Genomic DNA, 13,210 nt, shown 5'->3' on the forward strand with positions numbered 1-13,210 from the left:
TCTTCCTCCAATTCATCCAACCGCATGTTATTCGGTGCTGTATTTCCTCATCCAGGTCACCATTCCTCTCGACAACCGACCCAAGGTACTTGAATTTCTTCCCTGAAATTAGCCTTTCACCCTGGAGTCGTATGACGATATCCTCGTCACTCCCCGTTGACATATATTCAGTCTTCACCCGGTTAATTCTCATGCCGCTCTTCTCCAATGCTTTTCTCCACTCTTCCAGGGTATTTTCAAGCTTCTCTCGGGATGATTCGCATAGAACAATGTCATCAGCAAACAGCATGCTCCATGGTGCCTCCTTCTTGACATCCTCCACTAGTACATCCATGACCAGGTCAAAGAGGTAGGGGCTCAGAGCTGACCCTTGGTGTAGCCCTACGACAATAGGGAACCCATCTGTCATGCCGACACTAGACCTGACCTGAGTTTCTCTTCCCTCATACATCTACCGTCTACTACCATTTTATATTTAGAAAACTAATCATGTTTTTATTAATTCAACAGTAAGAGAGAAAGAAATGTTTAGCAATAATGATGGTTATTTTTTTATTATTATTATAAAAATATCATGAAAAATAACACTGTGATATACTTTCTGCACGCTTAGATTTACAATGAAGTCCAGTATTGTTCAACGTCAATAATGTTATATATCTGCATTCTGTTATTTGAGTTTTATGAATAGCCAGACGGTTATGATTTGTATTTATTAATTCTCTTGTTTAAACTTTAAGTTATACTATTTACCCCTGAAGATGTAAATCCTACGATTTACGAAACTTGTCGGGAACTATTATTTCAGTGTTTTATATAACTGAATAATAAAAAAAATGTGATGTAATCACCGAAATATGTCATTTGAATGACGTTTTGCTTTACGAAGAGCTATGGAAGCGCCTCTTCGCGGAAATCGTGAAAGCAAGTTATTTGTTTGTATGGTTGCTAGGTAACATATTTAAGTGGTATGATCGATACTACTACTATCGTCGTGACACCTTTCATTTTATCAGAATATTCATTACGTTCATTTAGATAATAGGGTAAGTAATTTCCTAATTTAATGTAGTTATGATATAATTGGCACCTTCCGCGATAAGGCTTTTGACTCCATTGAGGTTTTCTAATACTAATAATTTAAGCATTGTTGGTTAGCTCCGTGAAAAATTAATTCATTTTTTTTTGGGGGGAGGGGGGTAGAAGCGGCTGAATTGCGTACAAATTAGGCCTGGAAATTACTTTTGAACGGGGCGACAAAATTTTTTGGGGAAGCAAAGTTGGCATAAACTATACAAAAGATAAGGGAGAAGGAGTGGCAAAATATGCTACCGTACGGGGGAGACTATACGAAAAATAAGGGAGAAGGGGCAGCTAAATATGCTACTGCATGGGGTGGCAAAATTCCTAGGGGCGGCCCTGATTCCCAACTCCTACACTATCTTGAAGGCACCTAGCTAATAAAAAAAACAAAAAAACAACCAGTATGGATTCCATTGATGCCGATCTACTCAGGAGATCTACTTACATATATCACCTATCTCTGGAAAAATGCTATGGGAAAGTTTGGTGAATCTCAATTGATTGCACTTGATATCGCCAAATCTTTTGACCAGGTCTGGCACAAAGGTTTACTAAATAAATACCCATCATTTGGTCTGTCCCAGCTCTTTTGCAGTTGGATTGCCAGCTTTCTGTCTAGATGTACATTATGTGTGATGATGGATGGTTCCTTAGCCTCTCACAGTTTAACTAATGCTGTGGTTCCACAAGGTTCTGTTCTCTCACCAACCCTTTTCTGTCTATATATTATTATTATTATTATTATGTGACACCTCCAGGGAGTCCAAAGACTCATCGAGGGAGAGTGTGCCAACAGCATCGAGCGATTGATCTCCTTCCAGCTACTAACCGTGCTCAAACTTGTTTAACTTTTTGCATGAGCCATTAGTAGCAGAGGCTCTACCAATCGACCAATCTTTGCTAGTCAATGACCTACTTCTGTTGATTTCCAACCTAATCAACAATAATACACAGTTTTGCAGATGATAGCACATTGTGCTCCTCCCTTTCATTTGATAAACCTTGCTCCACAAAATTACCTCAACCTACAGAACATCAACCACCAATACCCTCATTGATCTCCAAGTCATCCTCCAGTGCGGTTCCAATAACCTTGTCAATTTCAATGCTAGCGAAACATAGTTCTACTTTATTTCTCACAAAAAATAACCATTTTTTTTCCCAGTATTACCTTTGACAGCACTCAAATTTCCAGACAAGAGAAGATTTCTCTTCTTGGAATCACCCTGACATCAAGCCTTTCCTGGCATAACATGTCACAACCATTGCCTCCTTAGCTTCTAAAAAAACTAGGATTTCTCTTTTGCTCGAGATGTTATTTCACCTCTGAACAGCTGTTAACCTTATACAAATCAGAAATCTGCTCAGCTATCAAATACTGCTCTCACATTAGGAGTGGGGGCCCTTCTAGACAGCTTTCTGTCTAGATGTACATTATGTGTGATGATGGATGGTTCCTTAGCCTCTCACAGTTTAACTAATGCTGTGGTTCCACAAGGTTCTGTTCTCTCACCAACCCTTTTCTGTCTATATATTATTATTATTATTATTATGTGACACCTCCAGGGAGTCCAAAGACTCATCGAGGGAGAGTGTGCCAACAGCATCGAGCGATTGATCTCCTTCCAGCTACTAACCGTGCTCAAACTTGTTTAACTTTTTGCATGAGCCATTAGTAGCAGAGGCTCTACCAATCGACCAATCTTTGCTAGTCAATGACCTACTTCTGTTGATTTCCAACCTAATCAACAATAATACACAGTTTTGCAGATGATAGCACATTGTGCTCCTCCCTTTCATTTGATAAACCTTGCTCCACAAAATTACCTCAACCTACAGAACATCAACCACCAATACCCTCATTGATCTCCAAGTCATCCTCCAGTGCGGTTCCAATAACCTTGTCAATTTCAATGCTAGCGAAACATAGTTCTACTTTATTTCTCACAAAAAATAACCATTTTTTTTCCCAGTATTACCTTTGACAGCACTCAAATTTCCAGACAAGAGAAGATTTCTCTTCTTGGAATCACCCTGACATCAAGCCTTTTCTGGCATAACATGTCACAACCATTGCCTCCTTAGCTTCTAAAAAAACTAGGATTTCTCTTTTGCTCGAGATGTTATTTCACCTCTGAACAGCTGTTAACCTTATACAAATCAGAAATCTGCTCAGCTATCAAACACTGCTCTCACATTAGGAGTGGGGGCCCTAAGAGCTCCCTCAAAATGCTTGACTTGATACAGAGGATGGCAATTAGATTGATTAATACCCTAAACAAAATTTTAATACCAAATTTTAATACAAAATTAATACCCTAAACTAAACACCTAGCTCATTCCTCCTGCTTTTGCATAGGCATTTGATTTCTGCAAAGAGTGTATTTTATAAATATTTCCATGGCAAATGTTCATGTGAAATAGCATCAATAATTCCCTCATTCAGTATTAAGTTCATTGGAACATTTGCAGCTGCTTCCAACATCCCTTCATTGCACTTTGAAACTCAGAAAGCAAGTTTCCTTTTTCCTTCTCCTTCATCCCTTTTACTGCTGTATTGTGAAAGAGTCTTCTCCCTGATGTCTTTCCCAAGGAATACAATATACAGGGCTTTCAAATCAAATGTAAGCAAGTTTCTCTTTTTCCAGCCTGCTACCCATACATACTATAGGTTGATTAACCAATCTCTCATGTATTAAAAAAAAAAAATCTGTGCATGCTGTATGATAACTGTCCCTCAAGAAATTTATTCTCTTTGGTTCCAGATGTTGTTTCTTCATTCTAATTTATATTAACATAATGCCAGAAGTATTTGAAACAAGGGGAATGAAACTGTAATGTTGATAGAATTCATTCACCCAAAAATTGTTGGCATAAGTGAGATGTGATTGGATGAGGATGGCATTGTGACAGAAATACAGATGGAGGGTTATTTAGGTTTTTTTTTTTTTTTTGAAGGCAGACAAAGCAGAAAGGGAGGGGACGTGCCTGTTGATGATGATGGCAGAGTTGTGCCCATCTAAGGTGGAGATGCAAGGAGCAAGTAGTGACAATGGTTTTGAAGCAGTATGGTACGAAGTGGAGGTGGGCAAGATGAAATATTTAGTAAGGTTTGCTATAGCCCTCATAATGTGGAAGACATAATGTGGTCTGGCTAATAAGAAAAAGGCATTTCACATAAACATAACAACTAGCTCATTTCTGTTTTTCATAACAAGTCCCACTGACTTCACTTTTCTTCCATACACTACTCTGGCTGTTCCTCTCTATCATCACTGACACCTTTCCTCATAACTAAGTGTTACCCTCACATCCTTAACTATCTTAATCCTTTCTTGCACAGTCACACATCCACTGCTAAAACCATCATCTATATCTATACATACATCTTCAAGGCCCACCTTTCCTAATTGGGTTGTGGGGGCAACAGCTGCAAGAGGAACTTCCAATGGTCATGATCCTCTGCCACCAAGCTCAGGTGTTCTGGTGGGATTTCCAAACGTGTCCACCCAAGGTTTTGGATATAGTCTATCCAGCGAGTCCTTGGCCTTCCACGTGGCCTCCCACCCTCTGGCTTGGCAAAGAGGGCCTGCTGAGGGAGTCTCTCTTGTGGCATTCTGACCAGGTGCCCGTACCAACGTAACTGTGATCTCTCAACACGGAGAAGCAGCGGTTGAGTATTGAGGGTTTCCTGAATTGCAGAGCTTCTGACTCTGTCGAGTCTTGTCAGCCCCGCAACCCCTCGAAGGAACCTCATTTCAGCCGCTTGGATTCGCGTCCACATTCTTTCGGTCATTACCCAACTCTCATGACCATAGGTGAGGGGACATAGACTGTATTGAAGACAGCCAGCTTTGCCTTCTGGCTTAACTCCCACTTCAATACTACCGAACGGCCAAGTTTCCGCAATATTGAGCTTGCTAAGCCAATTCGAGTATCTAGCTCTATGTCCCATTTTTCATCATTCGTGAATATGGACCCAAGGTATTTAAACTTCTCCACCTGCCTCACTGGGACTCCACTTACATGTAAAGTGCACTGGGATGGTTGTCTTGAGACCACAAATGTTTCAGTTTTGGCCACACTGATCTTCATTCCCACCTTTTTTATTCCCACTCTTCTACAAACCTATCCAGGATCTGCTGGAGGTCATCTGTGGAAGAGCGAAGCAGAACTAGGTCATCTGCAAAAAGCAGATGTCCAATGCTACATTTTCCAATTCTGACACACTCACTGCCTTGGCTGTGCCTATCAATCCAGTCCATAAATATTATGAAAAGGAGGGGTGACAGAACACGCCCTTGGCGGAGGCCAACGGAGACTTGAAAGGTTCAGACTTTGTGCTGTTTACCCTGACACAAAACTCTGGGCATTCATACAGGGACTTGATGGCAGCTAATAGTTGGCCATCCACTCCATACTCTTGTACTACTTGCCAAAGCTTATCCCGAGGAACCTTCTCGGGATAAGCTTTGGCAATATGTGGCTTCTCCAAGTCCACAAAACATGTGTAGACATTCTTGGCATATTCCCAAGATTTCTCAAAGATTTGCCTTAAAATGAAGATTTGGTCTGTTGTGCTTCTACCAGGACGAAAGCTACATTGTTCTTCCTGGAACTTTGACTCACCTATGCTCCTGCACCGTCTTTCCAAGCAACTAGCATACACTTTCCCAGGCAGGCTGAGCAGAGAGATGCCACGATAGTTACTGCATTCCTTCTGGTCTCCCTTCTTGAAGACTGGTAGTATTATTATGCCTGTCTGCGATTGCTTTGGTGCTCGCCCAGATATCCAAGCAGCCTGACACACTCGAGTGTCAGGCTGCTTGGAAACCTGACACAGCCAGAGAACACCGTCTCGATTTAAGGCTTTTAGCATTTCGGACCAAATTTCATCATCGCCAGCAGCCTTGCCTGATTTTAGCAATTTTATTGCTAAATGGATCTCTTCTGCTGTGAGACTAGTCATTGCCCCGATCTGCACCTCTTGGATGCCCATAACTGCTGGGCCACCTGGGTTAAGACAGCTCTCAAAGTATTCCCTCCATCTGTGGAGGATATCCTTCTCGGTTGTTAAAAGTGCAACATCAGAGGCCTTAATTGCCCTTGCTGTGCACGATTTCCTCCCTCGAAGGCGGCGGATGGTCTGCCAGAATACTTTATTTGTATTTGCATAGGATGAGTCTAATCTTTCTCCAAAGGATTCCCAAGCCTTCTGCTTTGCTGTCTTTACTGCCTCAGCAGCAGCTTTTCGTGCCTCAGCATACCGCAAACGCATCTCAGGTGACCTGACTCTAAGCCATGTTAGGTAGGACTCCTTTTTTGCCTGCACAGTTTTTTGGACTTCTTGATTCCACCAAGGTGTCCTTTTCTCACTGCCCGTTGCCACGGTGAGCCACTTTCTGCCACAGCATGAGAGTGCAGAGGCAGTGACAGCTGTTCTGAACAACTTCTACTCCTCCTCAACATCTGCAGTATGCTTGGGAATCTCTTTGAACCTGGAGGAAATGTCATCTGCAAAATTCTTCCTCACAGCCTCATTTTCCAATACCTCCCATTTCACGTGGTATAGCTGCTTAGGCCTACCAGCGTGGATGGTAGCATCTGGTTTCTGAAGCCGTAGAGTGCACACAACAAGGTGGTGGTCAGTTGACAGTTCTGCCCCTTTTCTCACACGAACGTCCGACACTGAGGAAAATAGGTCTGCTGAGACTATAAAGTAGTCAATCAGAGACCTTTGTTATAGTGTATCCCTGTACCAGGTATACTAATGGACTTCTCGGTGCTGGAAGAAGGTATTCATTATGGACAAGCTGTTAGTACAGCAGAAGTCCAATAATTTCAACCCATTCACATTAAGGTCAGGGGTGCCATTCCTCCCAACCACAGTAAGTATTGCTTGATATAATGCCCCATTGACATCATACAACTGTAGCATTTTGTAGCATTTTCTCTTGGAACCTTGTCATATGGCTTTTCCAGATCTACAAAACTTAAATACAGATCTTGTTATATTTCCCATGATTTCTCAACTATTTGTTGTAAAGTGAAAATCTGATCCTGACAGCCTTTATTTGGCCTGAATCCAGCTTGTTCTTCACCAAGCTTCCCTTCCACAATCCTTCTCAACCGTTTCTCAAGTATACTTGCATAATTAATATCTATATCTTTATCAAAATAAAATTTAGATCATTTAAACCTGAATTTATATCATTATTTATTTTTCTGTCTATTTTCATTATCTTTGTCTTGCTATTTCTGATTTTTGTACCAAATTTAGTCAGGGAATTTTGCAGACTTGTACTGGATTTATTTAGGAGTATAACATCATCAAGTGGTGCATCCATGGGGGGGGGGGGGGAAGATCCCCCCAAAAGGAAAACAACACTAGAAAAATTTTCCAAAAATCTTTTCCTAATTAAAATTCATTTTTTTAAAATTTATGTTGTGGCGTGTCTTCTATATCTATACTACTTATGAATTAGCGATCATTGCAGATGCTCAGTCATAGGTTGTATGCAATGCGTAGTGTGTATTCTTAAATTATCTACTCAACTCCCCCCCCCCAAGATTAAATCCTGAGTGTACTACTGACATCATCTGCATAAAGTAAACAGCTGAGATTAATATCCCCAATTTTGATATCAAGTTTAATACCGCTTTTCTTCATAATGTGATCAATATAGATAATGAATAACAGAGAGGATAATGTACATCCTCATCTGACATCAGATTTAACATTAAACCATCTTCCTGTACTTAATACAATTCTAATTGCTGCCTTACAACTCAAATAAAGAGTAAGTATTGCTTGATATAATGCCTCATTGACATCATACAACTGTAGCATTTTGTAGCATTTTCTCTTGGAACCTTGTCATATGGCTTTTCCAGATCTACAAAACTTAAATACAGATCTTGTTATATTTCCCATGATTTCTCAACTATTTGTTGTAAAGTGAAAATCTGACCTGACAGCCTTTATTTGGCCTGAATCCAGCTTGTTCTTCGCCAAGCTTCTCTTCCACAATCCTTCTCAACTGTTTCTCAAGTATACTTGCATAAATCTTACCAGGAACACTTAGTAGGGAAATACCTCTGCAATTCTCACATTCAATTTTATTTCCCTTTTTATATATGGATACTATGAGAGCTCTACTCCAATCATCTGGAATTCATCCCTCTGTCCAGGCCTTCTGAACTCTACAGTGCAGCCACTATAAGACTTTTATGCCTCCATACTTGAGCATTTCTGGAAGAATATCATCTGCTCCATGTCTTTCCACATTTCAGGTTTTTTGATGGCTTTTTCTACTACAAGTATGGATATGTATTCTGGACTGCATGCCTTTGAGTGGTTTTTATCACTGTGCTGTCACTATTGTTTCATTTAGCAATTTTTTGAAGTAATTACTCAGAAAAATTGCTCAAGGATATCTTTTTCTCCAGTTTTCATGTCACCTTTATCATATCTAATTCCTTTTACAGCAATCCTTCTTTCATTTCTGAGTGTTTACAATGATTGCTAGAATATCTTGTCACCTTCTTGATATTTATTTTCTATGTTCTTACCAAAGTTAATTATTGGAGAGGAATTTGAGCTGTACTGAAAAAAGTGCTTTTTATTCGGTGAATATCTGATTTCTGTTGAGATTTGTGCTACGTTGTTTTTCTGGAATACGAATGTCCTTCAGTGGTTGTTTTTGAAGTTAGTTTTTGTTGCTATGTTGTGTTTTTGGTTATCGAGAAGATGGGGTCGGAATTGGATGCATAACCGTGGAAGAGAAAACGAAGATAACATAAGTTTTCATTATTTATTTTTATTTTATTTATATTTAGTATACTTAAATGTTTGTTTGTATTTGTTTGTACTTTTACTTATATAGTTTTACTCCCTTATACTTATTTAGTGTTTAGTTGTAATAGTTCCTCGACACTATTTTGAATAATGGGAGCAGCGGCAGTTAAAATTGCAAAAGGTGTATCGGCAAGTCCTCCCCCATTTAAGGACTCCATTTTACATGATATCATACATTATTTTGAAGCATGCAGGACTTGTTGAAATGTATGCATCCTGATGATTGTATATGTGGCAGGTTGAGAGAAGGGGAAATACGTATCTGTGCAAAATGAAGGCAATGGGAGGAATTTGGTGAGCTAGAGATGACTATAACTGACCTTGTTCAGACTATAACTGACTTCGTTGAGTCAGAGGCGGGAGATTCTCCACGTAGAGAGAGAGATGAGTGGTATATAGAGGGCGAGAATGGCAAGAGAAATATGAATAAAATAATGAGAGTGGGGAGTATAGAAAGGTTGAAGGATTGTGAAGTTTTCGGAGATGGTCTCATTTGGGAGGATGAAGGGGCAAATGAGAGTGGCTGACTTGCAGAGAGAGAGAGAGAGAGAGATGGGCTGAAAGAGCAGGTGGAATATCTAGGGAATGAGATGAGAAGTGTGAAAGATGAGATTAGGCGAATGGAATAGACGAATGCAAGGTAAATCAGAGTAGGAGTGAGAGAGAGTTATGGGAATGATTGAGGAGGAGAGAATAGGAACAGTAGAAGAGTGGGAATGAGAGAGAGTTATGGGAATGGTAGAAGAGGAGAGAATAGGCACAGTAGAAGAGTCCTAGGGAATGAGAAAATCCTAGGGAATCCTCAAAAAAATTCCTCAAAAAAAAATAGGGAATTCCTCAAAAAAAAATCCTAGGGAATGAGAGAAAGTTATGGGAATGGTAGAAGAGAAAAGAATAGGAACAGTAGAAAAGAGGGAATGAGAGAGAGATGAGAATGATAGAAGAGGAGAGAATAGGAACAGTAGAAGAGAGGGAATGATAAAGAGTTATGTGAATGATAGAAGAGGAGAGAATAGAATAAGTGGAAGAGAGGGAATGAGAGAGAGAGAGATGGGAATGATAGAAAAGGAGAGAATGGAAACAGTAGGAGAGAGGGAATGAGAAGAATGCGAGAGAGCACTGGAACCAGGGAGAGAGCGATGTCAGGAAGGCAGGTAAGTAGGGGAACACAAAGAGCAAGTGTTCGAGGAGAGAGTGAGGGATGCATGTGAGCAATCGAGGAACAGGGTGGTAAGAGTGTAATTTGCTCATAGTATCAGAAGAATTTATAATAACTGAGATGAAATCTCTCCCACCAGTTGGAGAGAGTGACCGTGTGGTTTTGACTTGGAAGATGAATAGACATGCAGGAGTATCAGAGAGACAAGAACCTATGTGGAATTATAAGGCAGGTATTAGATGTCAACTTGGGGAAGTTTCATGGAGGGAGGAATTGGAAGGCTGGGATATCATTAGTGCTTGGGAAATTGTGAAGGAATATATGTTAATAGTAAGCTGCATTCCACAAGTGAAGAAGAGGACACAATTTGGAGTAAAGTGGATGACAAACAATATTAAACAGGAACTGCATGTAGAAAAGAGGCTGTGGAAGAGATATAAGGAGAGAGGTGAAGAGCAGATGTATGAAGAATATAAGACACAGGCCAGGAGAGTGACTAGTATGGCAAAACTGGAATATGAGAAGAGATTGACCATGAGATCCAAAAAAAATCCTAGGGAATTTTTTTAGCTATGGGGCCAGTAGAAGAAGAAATGATTTTGGAAGAATGACACTGTGGGATAAAAATGGAAATAAAGTGACTGATGCAGAGGACACAGTGGAATTGTTCAATGAACACTTTATCGATGTATTTCATACTGGAGGAGTAAATTTTAATACTAGAGGGATAGGGCAGGTTCGAGGTTTGAAGCTGCAGGAGGAGAGTGTGTTCCAAATACTGAGTACTCTGGATGTCATTAAAGCTGAGGGACTGGATGGTATTTCACCACAAGTTTTGAGAGAATGTGCTAGGGAACTGACAGTGCCTTTGACCTGGCTTTTCAATGAAAGTCTGGCTGCGGGAAAGGTAACGGGAAATGGAATGGAAAGAAGGTAAGATAGTGCCATTGCATAAGGGTGGTAGCAGATTGGAAGTGTAATTATAGGCCAGTTTGTGTGTCATCAGTAGTTAGTAAGCTCTTGGAGAAAGTAGTGAAGGACCGTATACAGCATTGGGCAGATGAGGGTAATGTTATCTATGAGAGTCAACATGGATTTGTAAAGTGGTGCTCTTGTTTTAGCAATATGCTAGCCTTTTATAATAAAGTTACAAGAGCAGTAGATGAAGGAAAGGCATATACTACCATTTTCTTGGATTTCGCGAAGGCATTTGACAGGGTGCCACATGATAAGCTGATATTTAAGTTGCAGCACATGGGTTTGGATGTCAGGTTGGTCAACTGGATTCAGGATTGGCAGTCCAATAGGTATCAGAGAGTTGCTTATGGTGGGGCAGTTTCAAGGAGGCAGAGGGCTACAAGTGAAGTCCCACAGGGCTCAGTACTGGGACCTATATTGTTTAACCTTTATATCAATGACATTGTCAGTGGATTGCAGGGGATATTCAGTTGTTTCCAGATGATGTGAAGCTGGGAAGGGTTATAAGTAATAGTGCAGATGTGGTAGTCATGCAAGAGGATTTGAATAAGCTAGACAGATGGTCAAATTAATGGGGATGTCGGTGTAATCCAGCAAATTGTAAGGTCTTGAGGTTTCGGACACATCGATGGGACCCTGCATACTCTATTGGAGGAGCTACACTGGAGGAAGTAGGGGATACAAGGGATCTGGGGTTGATGATGGATAGAAACTTGAAATTTAGGGGACATATTGCAAAGTTGGTGAAGGTAACACAGAGGATTGCTGCAATAATGAGAAAAACGTTGACCTGTAGAGATAAAAGTGACATCATTCCATTGTATAAGGCCCTGATCAGACCACACTTAGACTATTCTCAGATTTGGTCCCCAGATTTGACGGGGATAAATTAACTGTGGAAAAGGTACAAAGGCGGATAACAAAGATGGTTTCAAGACTGTACAATGTTAGTTATGAGGATCGGCTGAGGGAATGTGGACTGCGGAGTTTGGTGGATAGAAGAAGGCGAGGTGATATGTTTGAAGCTTTTAAACTGTTGAGAATTTGTTACAGAGGTTGACACTGAGGAGTTCCTTTGCTTGGTTGAACAGCAGGAAGGAGTGATGAGAAGGGGCCATCCCTGGAAGTTACAAAAGGAAACCGTGAACAAGAGGGTGAGGAGTGGTTTCTTTACATGGTGGGTGGTTGAACAGCAGGAAGGAGTGATGACAAGGGGCCATCCCTGGAAGTTACAAAAGGAAACTATGAGCAAGAAGGTGAGGAGTGGTTTCTTTACATGGTGGGTGGTTGAACCATGGAATGCATTACCTGATAGAGTGGTGAGAGTGAGAATGGTCAATGAGTTTAAGGAGTGATATTATAGTGTTTGTGTTTCCTAGGAGGGACCTCCCACGATGAGTCTTTTGAACTCCATGGAGGCCTGAATAATAATAATAAGTCTCCCATGACTTTTGTTTAGACTTTTACACAGTGTGTAGCTTTCTTACATTTGTCTCTGTAGTCTCTAAGAGCACAAGCTGACTTATTTGCCAGGAACTTTTGATATACTGCCTTTTTTTCCTTCACTGCCTCTTTAACTTCCTGTGTCCACCATGGAGTTCTGGTTTTTCTATCCTTGCAGACAACCTCACCACATACCTCTCTGGCTGAATCAATCAATGTTTTCTTCAGGATTTACCACTGAATCTAAAAGATTTGGTTCCTGTTCTCAAACTATTTCATTTTTAATTCAATAATGTTTGTGTATTTTAGTCTACAGTTCACATGTGACAGCTGCTCAACTTTTATTCGCTTTAAAACTTTCTTACATGTTCTTTTCAGTATGAAATTCAATTTTATCCTGCTGACGACTAAATGGTGATCATTTCCAATTTCAAATCTTCTGATTTTTTTATTTTTAGAGGTACCTGTGGCATAGTATGATTATTAAAAGAACACGTAAGTCCATAGTAATAACTTTTAATTAATAAATAAGGTACAGAAAACTGATGGTACATCTTCAGTGCTACAAAGAGATAGGAATGGAATACAAGTAATGAACATTCGGTGGATCACCTATTAAAATACATTGTTGTCGCGAGCTAGGAAATGAAAGAAATTAATATTTAAGATAATTGTTTTTTTTTTATGAT

The 13,210-nt window shown here is 40.2% G+C and overlaps 1 protein-coding gene across 2 annotated transcripts in view; it reads left to right on the top strand.

The window, feature by feature from the left end:
- Window positions 1-909: 909 nt before the first annotated feature.
- LOC150092906 (dynein regulatory complex subunit 2-like) overlaps window positions 910-13,210 on the top strand; it is a 182,386-nt gene continuing 170,085 nt past the window's right edge. For both annotated transcript variants that reach the window (XM_090413890.1, XM_090413891.1), the window contains exon 1: window positions 910-1,046. The gene's annotated coding sequence lies outside the window, so the exon portion shown is untranslated. The remainder of the gene's footprint in view (window positions 1,047-13,210) is intronic.

Source organism: Typopeltis vanoorti, chromosome 24 (assembly GCF_054136105.1).
Source record: "Typopeltis vanoorti isolate ZY-2024b chromosome 24, IOZ_Tvanoo_1.0, whole genome shotgun sequence".
NCBI lineage: Eukaryota > Metazoa > Arthropoda > Arachnida > Uropygi > Thelyphonidae > Typopeltis > Typopeltis vanoorti.